At 43.2% G+C, this 12,261-nt stretch overlaps 1 protein-coding gene across 3 annotated transcripts in view; it reads right to left on the bottom strand.

Moving 5' to 3' along the window:
* Positions 1–12,261, bottom strand: part of ERICH6 (glutamate rich 6) — a 407,363-nt gene that overhangs the window by 292,074 nt on the left and 103,028 nt on the right. The gene's annotated exons all lie outside the window — the stretch shown is intronic.

Consider the following 12,261-nt stretch of genomic DNA (forward strand, 5'->3'; position numbering starts at 1 on the left):
TTTATTTTATATGCGCATGGTCGCACATTCCAGATCAGGTCTGTCCCCGTATGAGGTGGGGTACTCCTAGACCCCGAAGTATTACCGATGTTTCAAGTAATATGCTGACAGATTACCTAGCTTCCTTGATGTCTGCCCTCAACTCTTGTCGTTCACAGGTTGCCGCCGCATTTCCAGACAATACCGAGGTGGCACCGCATGAAATCGTTCCAGGATCCATGGTCTTGGTCCGCAATTTTGACCGCTCAAGTCCGCTGGAGCCACGCTGGAAAGAGCCCCGACAGGTCCTCCTCGCCACCCGTACAGCCGTGAAGTTGGAGGGTCGCAAAGGCTGGGTGCACCTTTCACATATAAAAAAGTTTTATGGACTGAAACCCGTCTCAAAGAACATTTCCCAGGATTTGAAGGATTGCCAAAATATTGTTCTCAAGGACTGTCCCGCAAAAGACATTGCTACAAACCCTCCCCTGTTAGAGAAAACTCCGCAACAGGAGTATAAGTTGAAACTCCGGTCTAGTAAAATAAGTCAGCCAGTTTGATTGTCTAAGTCCTCCCCTAGGTGAAACGGTTAGACTGTTTCTGACATATATAAAATAGACCCCCATAGTGAGAGCGTTAGTCAAAACTCAATTCGATGTATCATTTTTCTATGTTTCATATTATTTCTCAGCATTATGATTTCCTGCACCAGTTATGCATTTTTCTTGTATTTCCCAGTTCTTCATGTAAATAAGTCTGCTAATGCTACAGTAGAGCACACGTTTAGTGATCTGCCTCCTCATGAACTCTCTTACCGCCTCGCTATGAAAAATAATTCTTTCATCCGCATGTTACATTACTCACATCAGACCAGCAATGCCACTAATTGTTGGGTGTGTGGTCGACTCCCCCCTTTCCAGATACCGAAGGGAGTTCTGCCACTTTTTCCTTATCCTTTTTCACATAATGGTTCGTGTGGAGCATGGTCCACGTTAACGTCATCCTCAACAGATATGTCTTTTCTTAACAGTACATGTTTCCCAGACAAGCAAGGTCTCCCCCACAGAACCGGGTTAGATCTAGAAAATGAAGTGTATAATTTAGGTAACTATTCTTCGAATTTCATGGTCCTGAATGTTCAGTCTGATACTACTCCAGACTTACCTGCTATTTCAGTACTACCAGTTAAAGGCGAATTATGTGTCCGAAATAATGGTTCCGTACATGTAGGACATAGTGATTGTACTACTATTGTCAAGTATAGTGACAGTGGGAAATCTATTTTCAAAGCTTCACGTCATTCTTATTTTATTTGTGGTCAAACTGCATACGTTCGTCTGCCCCTCGATTGGGAGGGAACCTGTTACATTGCCTTCCTACTGCCACCAGTTTTCCTAGCCCCACCTGATTATCATAGAAACACACATCTAGTACACATTAGACATAGAAGGGAGTCCCCCATTGTCGATTATACTGAAACTGCTCTAGAACAGTATACAGATTTCAATAGAGGTTTCTTTTTCTTTATAGGACCTATCCAGAATAGTAAGCTAATCCGTAGGTTAACCAGAACCCTCGAAGCTGTAGTAAATGAGACTGCCTCTGCTCTAGGTAACTTAACTGAAGAGCAATCTGCTATGAGATTTGTCGTTTTACAGAATCGTCTCGTCCTTGACGTCATACTGGCCGATAGGGGCGGGGCCTGTAGAGTCATCGGATCTAGTTGCTGCATTTTCATTCCAAATAACGCGCCGTCTGTTTATTCAGCTATAACCAGACTCCATAAAATTGCCCATCTGTTACACCAAGATCCAGGCACCTGGACATGGTCCGGTTGGTTCTGGAATATAATTTCCGCCTGGGGATGGAAAGTCTTGTCCTTTCTGGGTATTGCAGTAGCGATCATATTCAGCTGCTGCCTCTGTATACAATGTGGCCCTGCGATTTGCGGCATCTGTGCTACCTCTTGTATTCCTAGTCCCAAGCCCCGTTCTAAATCCCGTTCCAGGATAATTCGAGACGAGCAAATGATACTGTATGAAATGATAGATGGTATCATGAATATTGATGTTTCCTGATGGAAACGTAGTGACAAGGAGGGAATGTGGAAAAGTAAATTTTGCCATGTTCTGTGTCACTACGTGTCATCCATCATATGTTATGTGTGCATGATTAAATATGCATATGCATTCCCTATGTTCGATTAATGACGCAATTACAGTTGTGTCCACCTCTAGTATGCCAGTTTCCAGTTCTCGTGAATACTACGAATATCAGGCCTATGTAAAGTTACGTTGCCACGTTTCTCAGTGTGCACGTTATTCCATTATAAAGTCCCCGTTTCTAGGCCTCAAAAGGGCCCGGACACCAGATTCAGCTCCTGTCTCCTGAAGCCTCGCTGAGGAGCGATACAGCCCCCACCTGTATCCTCGACCCTTCACTTACTTCCTACCTCGCAGTGCCCGGCTCACCCTGGCTCTGCCTCTGAGTCTGCCAAGAATATGTTATGATTCCAGTTATCAGTTCAGTCCTCCTTCTCTGCATTCCTAAAGCTACTGAATCGCATCGATAGTTTCCGTCATTGTCTAGCCTTCACGTCTCCACGTTAGAGAAATACTGCATTTAATGGTCATTTAATATTCTTCATCACGTACTACATGTAGAATAATGCATGGTCCAGTCTTAGAATCAAGTTAGCCTTTCCCCTCCTGACTTCTAGTTTATATCAACATGTTCTCTAAACATCAGATACTAGATACTGTTTAGGTACATGTCGCCCTGACTCTCCAGACTTCAGTCTCTGCTCCTAGCACAGAGTTCATAGCCCCCAGCTTCTCCTAGTAACACGTCATTGCTAGTTTGCGCGCACCATCAGGTTAGAGGTCCCGGCTCCTCAGGTAGCCCCCTCCACGGTTTCCGCCCCATTCATGACATATTCTGTTACGTTTGCACCACATGTCTATGTATACGCCCTGTTACACCTCTTTTCACCCTTATCTTTCGCGACTGCTACGCGCCACGCCTTTTGCTCCACCCACTGCTACGCCTATTGCAATGTAATGCTATGTGTTTGCGTTATGTATATATGCTCATGCACTGTTATTAAAAAGTTATTCCCTTGTCCCGATCCTGACACCAGCAGCGCTGCTGGGCCTTGCCATCCTATTCCTGTATTTGCTGTATTAAACCTGCAAAACTCCTACTACCTCGAATCTTGACTCTTATTTATTGAGCTATCTGTTATTCATTTATTCATTCAAAAATAGGGTATTATTTATTTATTTACCACAATGTTGCTCAGCACGGGATGAAGCCCTAGTGAAGTTCCTAGGGTCCATATAGTTGTTCAGTGTAAATCGACATGTCGGTCCAGACAGCCCGCGGGCCAGACTTTCTGGGTAGGCAATCAGTTCTGCCAAATTGATTATCTTTTTATTAATGACTGGCACTTTCCTCAGTGGAGGGGTTGAGAAATGGCTGGTTTAATGATGATTGTAGGAGGTTAAAATGAAGGGTACAAAAATGGGAGAGATTGCTTAGGAAAAAGCACGACCCGAAAATATATGGCAAGCTCTGCTTGGTAAAACTCAAATACAAACATAAGCTGAGGTGAAGGAAAATGGAGTTTAAAAATAAAAATTGTCAAACTATGCTTGAAGTGATAGGTACAAATAATATCAAGAAGTTCTGGCAGTTAGTGTGTGATGGTAACGAGCAGGGGAAAAAGAGGTATCTAGTTGGAGAGGATCACTGGGTCAATCATTTGAGTAATCTATATGGTACATCATGCTATCTTTCAAAAGGCCTTGGCCTCTGGGTGTTTCCCTGGGAGTTGGATAAGCGCAATAATTAGGCCAATATATCAGAAAGATGATGCCATGAAACCCCAAAATTACCACCTAACATGCTGGATGTTAGGGAGAAAGTATTCTCAAAAGTATTGCTAGGCTTAATAAAAATGTGGGTGGAACAAAACAACTTAATCCCTATTGAGAAAGGTGGTTTTAAGGAAGGCCACTTATCAATAAAACATTGCTTTAGTTTATGGCCAATGACAAAGAAGTTAATGGAGTTGACGGGCTGATTATTTTGTTGATTTCCGTACTACCTTCGACCTGGTTGACCATAAACTGATGTGTGATATTCTGAGGTGGCTCGGCATTAACAAGGTGCTGCTCTCTCTTATTCAGGAGCTACATAGCCAGAATTGGGTCCAAGTGATCTTAGATACCCGAGGGACCTTATCAAAGAGAATACAGATAAAAAATGGCCTACGAAAGGGTTATGTCCTGGTTCCCCTATTATTCTCTTTATTCTTGTCCAACTTACCAAATACATTAAATAAGATAAGTGGCCTTTCCCCCAAAATAGATGGGCCTACTATACACTGATGATTTGGTGATAGTGGACAGGACAGAAGGGGGACGGCAAAAGAAACTGGATACCTTCTACGACTTCTGCCTAATTAAAAGACTTATGGTCAACTTGGACGAGACCAAGATAATGGTAATGGAAAAGAAAAAGGGGATTTTTATGGGCACTTGGGTGGGAATAAAGTTGATGTGGTTGACAAATATAAATACTTGGGTATGTGGTTTAATACCAAGTTAAATTGTATATATATCATGTTGAATCACTAACAAGAAGAGTTTGTAAGGGACCTGGTGGGTGGTATGAGACCCTCCATCAAACTAATTTCCGTTTATACGGCTGTATGTACATTGCTGATATTTATTTTTTTAACTACTTTTATCTTATGTAGGATTTTAGGATGTATTTATGGTCATGTTTATAGACCACGATCTAAATAAACAACCTTTTGACTGACTGACCTACTGAAAACTTCCCAGCATTAAATGTTTATCTGGGTGTGGGGGGCCTGGGATCAGATGCCCACAAAATACAAAGACATTTCCAGGAAAAAAATATAAATGACAGGAATGGACAAGCAGTACAGATAATTTTTGTCCTTAAAGTTACTTATACTAATATTGATTAGGAGTGTTCCTAAACTCAGGAGCAAAATCAGAGCATTAGGTTATCAGAAATCATACTATGTATTACATGCGATAGTCTTTCTCATGATATAAAGACTTAGGGCCAGATGTATGACTTTTTTTTGCACTCGCAAACAGGACATCAGCCCGTTTGCAACCGCAAAAAAGGTTGATGGCATGTACAAACTCTGTTTTGCGAGTCACTGACTCGTAAAATAGCATTTGCGCCTCTCGTTATTAGGAAGGGGCGTCCTAATAGTGAGACTCACTGCCATGTACTATTGTTTTGCAACCGCATTTGCGAGTATGTGAGAAAATATTTTTAAGAGCAGGCAGTGGTGCCAGGAACCACTTCCTGCCCTTAAAAAATGAAACTGAAAAAAGTTTCATTTTTTTTTTAAATGCATTCCGTTTTTCTTTAAGGAAAACGGGCTGCATTTAAAAAAAAGAATGTTTTATTTAAAAAGCAGTCCCAGGCATGGTGGCCTGCTGACCACAGCAGGCCACCATCCCTGGGAGTGCTAGTCATTCCCAATGGGGTCGCAAATTGCGCTTGCCTCATGAATATTGAGGAGGCATGCAAATTAAGACCCCATTTGGAATCGCTAACAGCGTCTGTGACACTGTTGTAGAGTGCATTTTGCAGATCGCAACTTGCGAGTCGCAAAGCGACGCAATTTGCAAGTCGTAAAAATGTAAGGGTCGTACATCTGGCCCTCAGAATGATGTGGAATATATTTATAAACTGTGGAATTGATTCAGAAAGGTGAATGTGCACGTCTGTATAAGTTCATTCTTTTTTGGTATTCACAAAACGGCATTTTATTAGTAAGTTTATGACTGAGGGACTCCGCAGTCTGGGGGAGAACTCTGCACATAAAAAGATTGGACAGGCCTATCCTTTTGTGTGCCAAGTTCTCCGCCCCAACTGTGAAGTCCCCGCAGTCGTAAACTTACTATTAAAATACAGTTTTGTGAATAACAAAAAAGGGTAAACTTACAAAAATGTGTATGTTTACATTTGGGAATCAAGCCCTGATTGCTTTACTTTAAACGTTGGGAAAATTGATTTAAAAATAGTTGATATCAGTGAACATTACCCGCTTGCCATTATAATGTGCAGAATGCAATTTAAATGTTTCCCTTTGTTGATATTTTTCCCAAATGTAGTGTTTTTACTTTCAAAATCATTTTGGAAGATGAGTGTATTTTCCAAGCTGTCCCTCATAGAGATCAATGAATTGACTTGACTCTTCCATATTCAAAAAATCCTTAGTACATACCCCAACCTTTGCTACCCAGTTAGAATAATAAAGCACTCCGTGAGTCCGAGTATGAGCCAACTGGTAATTCCAATTCAGCTGATCATATGAGTTACAAGCTAGATCTGGATGACAAGTTGTGCGGAAACTGTACTCACGATTTTGTCTGTACACACTTCACCAAGAAAAGGGAATGAAATATGACTGCGAATAACAGTGACTATTAATGTGGGAAGAACCTGTTGAAATTGGATGGAGAAACACCGGTTCTTGAGGTTATTCCTCATTCGGCAGGGGAAACGTGTAAGAGAAGTATACCTGTACCTCGGAATTACCATACCCCATGTTATCACTAGCTGTTGATGCCAGGATACTGATATAGTTTTCACTTGCAATGAAGGAACAGCCTAATAGCAAGCTTCCAGGGGCTGTATTATATATAGGGTGCACTGTTCATGTTTGCACCTTGGCAACCTTTAACTAGATGTGCTCTGCGCAAATAAGTACAACGCACCATATTACAGATAATGCACTGCTCTGAAGGTAGACACAAACAAGGGCCTTAGTAAAAGGTGAGTCGGCTACTTTGAAGCAGTCACTCCATCTTTCACATGACACGCAGTAACCCAGCCTGCTTTAAAAAGAGGAACAGAGATTCCCCTGCAGGGGTAAATCGAGGTTGTCCATGGGATCCCCTTACCTATGGCTTAGGGGCGCCACCCAGGGGAGGTCAGTACTGGGCACCATCTATTTGTGGCACACTATCAGTGGACCTCCTGACAACCTTTTTGTCTGTACACCCTCATCTAAAATGTCCTGGCAAAAGAGGCCTCAAAAGCTCCTTCTGTAGTATAAAAGTGCACTTCATGTACCACTGCCCCAGATGTTCCCAGCTTTATTTGCAATATCTTTACATGACTGAGTCCTGCCATTTCACTGTGATCAAGAGCAGATTCAGTTTGAGATGTTCAAGCTCATTCTTGAACTACCACTATCTGGGTCACATCTTTTCGCCAGCTAATACTGCTTTTGATATGTGCCCGTTCTTCAGTTATCAGCCAGGAAAGAGTTATCAAGTTGCAGCTTAGTTTGACCATCTATTGAGTTTACTTGGTTGAGGTTACCTAATTGTTCAATCAAACATTCCATATAATCCAGTTTGTGAGATAATATTTAGAAATCTGCTTTCTGGGATTTGTGCAATTCAGATATTTTTGGACATTCATTTGAATTGGCAATATGAGGGCACCACTGCCTACCTGCCACCAAAAATGCACGAAGTTAATACCGAATCTAGGGTGTGTCCTGGGTTATGTGTAGAGGTTTAGACCCACCGGTTTACAAATGGTTTAAGAACAAAGCCATGTCAAAATCTCTGACTTGCACCCACTGCTTAATAGGGTCTTGCAGCAAGTTGAAAAATTAGGCTAACGCATCTTCAGCTAAACCTTGATCCTCTTAGGGCTTGTATAAATATTGCAAATTTAAGAAACTATTAGGGAGAAACATATGCATGCAGGGTGCAACATCGAAACCTCTAAAATCTGCCAGCAGAAGTAGCTCACCTCACTGCCCACTAGCCCAAGGATGGAGTATATACTATAGACCTGGCAGAAAGATGTATATATCAATGCTACAGTATTCCTTAAACCATGTTTTAGTTCTATCATTGTATCTGCCGGTCCCTAATCAAGGCCGGACTGGCTGTACCAAGCATCAGGCATTTCCCCGGGAGGCCTGAAGGGTGGAGGGCCTTTTTTGTTACTGACAAGCCGGTGTTACACCAGTACTGCAATATCGGTTCTCAGCAACAAAATCAGCAGGCCAGCACAATCCGCTCAGTGCTCACTTTCGTTTCCAGCCTCCCCGTGCCTTGAAATATGTTATGGTTTTAAAAGCACCCGCTGCAGAGTTCCTTGTACACCCAGCAGTTTTCTGCAACAATGAATGTGTCAAGATCCCGGGTGATTCATCTTCCTGCTGGAGAGAGATCAGAGTTTTTCTAGAGGCAGTTTTGACTCATCTAGGGTAGAGGGTTAATTCGCCAGCTGCATAAAATCTGTACCATGAAGATCTCAGAACTGGATTATATGTGAATAGCTCAGTGGATTACTGCTTTTGTCACAGAGATTACTGTACAGTTCATAATTTACAGTCGTAATCTAGCACAGTGAACTATGAACTGCAATCAAAAAGCTGCATGTAAACTGCATGGTGCAGGTTAGAAGGTTTTTTCCCAGTCTTTCATTATCCCAATTTTGCAAAAAATATTTTGTTGGATAGAAACACATTCTTATTAGTAAAGCCTACCCAAACCCTTGTTTTACGTTTTGAATCCTAAGTTTGTGTTTCTCCAGACCAAGCACTTTAAAAAAAATGTCTATCATTATGGATGGCATGAATCATACACCTCATAGTCTCCTTTGTCTTATGTAACATTTTCTATATACTGATTTACACATGTATTATTCATTGCCGCTGTCTGTGATGTAATGTGCTCTGACAGCCTACACTGGTATGAGAGGCACTATAAAACAAATAAAAAAAAAGGCGAGAGAGAGGAGAGATGATGGGCAATGTGGGAGAGTGATTCTGATGGAATTACTGAAGAGCCCTAACAAAGATCCTCGTATCCTGGTGCACAGTAAGGTAATCATTTACTATGCTGTAAAAGCTAATACAATTTAATATATAATGAAAGGAATTTGTTGTAGTATGCACCTTTTTGCCATTTTCCCTGCCCCTAGTGGTCAGGCTCACTCACTATGCAAGGTACTTGGGCTGCTCTGACAAAATTTACCAAGGCTGCTTTGGGTTCCCAGTCTGGTCCCGTCCTTAACTGGGTCACGCAGATTTGCCACAGCCATAATGGCATTAATAGAAGAGATGGTTACAGTTGTGCGTTGATTCACAAGGCAGAATTATAGATGAGGGCAAAGCTAATGATTATCTCCAAATCTGCAATAGTCTGCAGAACAGTGCCATTATCAAGGTTCACTGCCAGCCACTGTTGTCCTGAATCTCTGACTTTGGGTCATACTCAACTCTGGGGCTAGTTTAAAGATTTTTGTATATCTTTGAATATCTTGCATCTGAGGCAGCCATCTTTTAATGCATATATAGTAATGTTTGAAGAGATGTTCCAAGTTGAGGGCCATGGATTTACGTGCATTTGCTGTGTTTATTTAAGCCAACATGTGTCACTTCCAAGATCTATAGGCTTTGCAAGTGCTTGTGAACAAATGGCACACAGGGAAATCTTTTAACACTATATATTTTAGTGAAATTGATAACTGTGGTAATCCAAGGATGTGCCATTTGCAAGGATCACACAAGCCTGAATTACTCATTAAGGCCAGAATTAACTTTTTTTTTTTTTTGCAGAGTTTTATATAGCGCGAACTAGAACCGAACCGAATCAGTTATCAGAGCGCTTTACATAGCACCAGTTACGTTACATGAGGACACACTTTCATTTTTTTAGGCACGGGGAGATTAAGTGATTTGCCCAGAATCACAGGGGGTTTTTGGCTTCATTACCGAGACTCGAACCCAGATCCCCAGGTCCGAGGTCGAGCGCCTTAGCCGTTAGGCCAACAAATATCCGATCCGGAGTCTGAGGTTTCACTCCATAAAAACAATAGCCCATATGTGCGAACAGCTATGCTGCCTATGTGAAGAACAGGTTACATAACTAAGTAAATCAAGGGCAAATCTTGGCCTGCCCAACATTACATTTTCTCTAAAAATGTTCACCTATATCAGCTCAGCAACACCAGGAAGGAACTCTAAACGTGGGACCAGGCTTTTGATGCACTGGTGGAGGCAGTAAACTTTCAGCAAATAAAAGTGTCCAAAGTTGTCTGATCATGTGCTTGTCCTTGGCAAGTTGAATTCCTGTGTAGGGCACCCATCCACACTCACAAAGTACTGTTTTTCTTAGGAGAACTGTGGGAATGCACAGTGGCAGGAAATTGGCCTTTAACCGAACATGTTTGTGTTCTACTCTTGTAGATTTGTGGAAATTAATTTTTGATAGCAATATTTTCGTGCTCTGCCCGTGTTGTTGTTGCCTGCAGCTGTTCTCTGCCCTGAATCCCTTACTGACTGCAGAGTTCCCGCGGACCCGCCCGCCTGTCTTCCGCCGCCCGACCGCTCACCTGCCATCCAGAGCGGGGGCCGCCGAGAGGAGACCGGCGAGGGGCGGACCTCAACTTCCAGCAGCCCTTGCGGTGGTCCGCGGCATCGGGAAGCGCCAGGAGGTGCATAAAATCAGCGTTAGACCCGTCTCGCAGGACGCGAGCGGGACGCCGGGCAAAGCCCGGGCCAAGTGCGGGCCCATTTTAGCCCGTTCTAGACTGTTCCAGGCTGGGCTGGGCGATTCCCCTTGGCTCCTGTACCAGGTGAGGTACCCCTCGACCATTTTATTTCTACCAGACTTTTTGCTGTTTTAGCCAGAAGGCCTACCAACTTACAGAGTCGATTCCTAGGTTTACGTACTATGACTCGGGGGAGCAGAAGCAAGACGGCTATGTCTAATGCTCTGGTTACCGGCCCCATTGATCAATTTATTTCTAGAACCAACGAAGTCATCAACCAGAGCATATCCTTGCTTGAGCGAAGGGTGTCACAAGACCTTGCAACAGCTAGAAGGTCATCATTGGGCCCCCTAGCTTCAGCCCAAACCCCGCTAAAATTGACCTCTGACATACCATCGTTAATACAACCTTTACAACCCCAGCCAAACGTCCTGGCAGAGATTCACTCAATCCCAAAATCAATCGATCTTTCTGTCTCGAACCTCACCCTTGATCCTGAAACCACAGGTGACTTGGAAAACACCCCAGACCTGCAGCTGCTACAATCCCAAGAACCGGGCACACAGACCCAGTACATGGGGTAAAGGAGGGTGCCGTCCCCAAGCATGGTAAAGTCAAAAATACAGTCAGTTAAATAGTCCCTAAAGTTCCAATAACTAATAAAGATAGACCAAATCTCCAGAAATCGCATGACTTTCTAAATGATCCGACCATTCAATCAATCAACCTAATAGACTCATCTGCCAATTTAATTACCCCGCTCACCGTCGGGGAGACTTGCACGCTATGTACTGCAAACACTCAGCTTCTGGCAAGTTTTAGGGAAATTCTCAAGCACCATCTTCAACCCCTAGAACGCAGCATAATGACCATCGAACAGCAGCTTGCAAAATTGACCCAAAAACCATCTAGTCTCCATAGCGTGGGTCAATTGAACACGGGGGTTAGTAAGGAAACTTCTCTAACCCCTGGTATCCAAGGGGCCCAAAAAACTTGTAAACCCAAATTGTCAAAAGCTACAACATCCCAAACCACTCAACCTAACCCCAAGAAACCACAACCCCCCGTTCCCTTAATTCCTGGAAGTGGGACTAACAAGACTGAGTACTACTCTCACCCAACCAGCACCCCTGCAACCCCGTCCAACCCAGGTTTCCCCTGATAAAGGTCCCGTTCAGTTATCAACTCAGAGACCAATTCCACCATTAGTACCTCGGTACCCCATGTCAAACGCATTAGGCGACGGGAAAAAGGGGTTCAGGTCTAGACGCCCGATCCATCTTCCTCGAGAAGCGTCTCCCTATACTGTCATTCTTACGGGGGTCCCGGAGCTACCGGAAACTGCAAAGGAACCATCGTGGTCTCTTCAAAATAAGGTCCTACAGTGGCTTAACATCAATAGACCAACCCAATCTGCATATACTAGCAGAATTTCTACCGTACGCAGAGTTCCGTGGATAGGGCCAGAACTTAAAACCATCCAGGGGGACTGTATCATAGTCAACTGTGAAGATCCAGCCACTGTTGATTACATCTGTCCATGGCCAGCCCTAGCTAAAAACGGGGGGATAGACGCTTATCATCTTTCCTTTTTCTACCCCCGACGCATAACAATCAGTATTCGATGGCCCCAAATGGGGAGCAGCCTTTGGAGAGGGTCTGGAACTATGAGGAACCTTGGCTTACCCACAGAAACATCAGTAG

The sequence above is a fragment of the Lissotriton helveticus genome, chromosome 11 (assembly GCF_964261635.1).
Source record: "Lissotriton helveticus chromosome 11, aLisHel1.1, whole genome shotgun sequence".
Taxonomy (NCBI): Eukaryota; Metazoa; Chordata; class Amphibia; order Caudata; family Salamandridae; genus Lissotriton; species Lissotriton helveticus.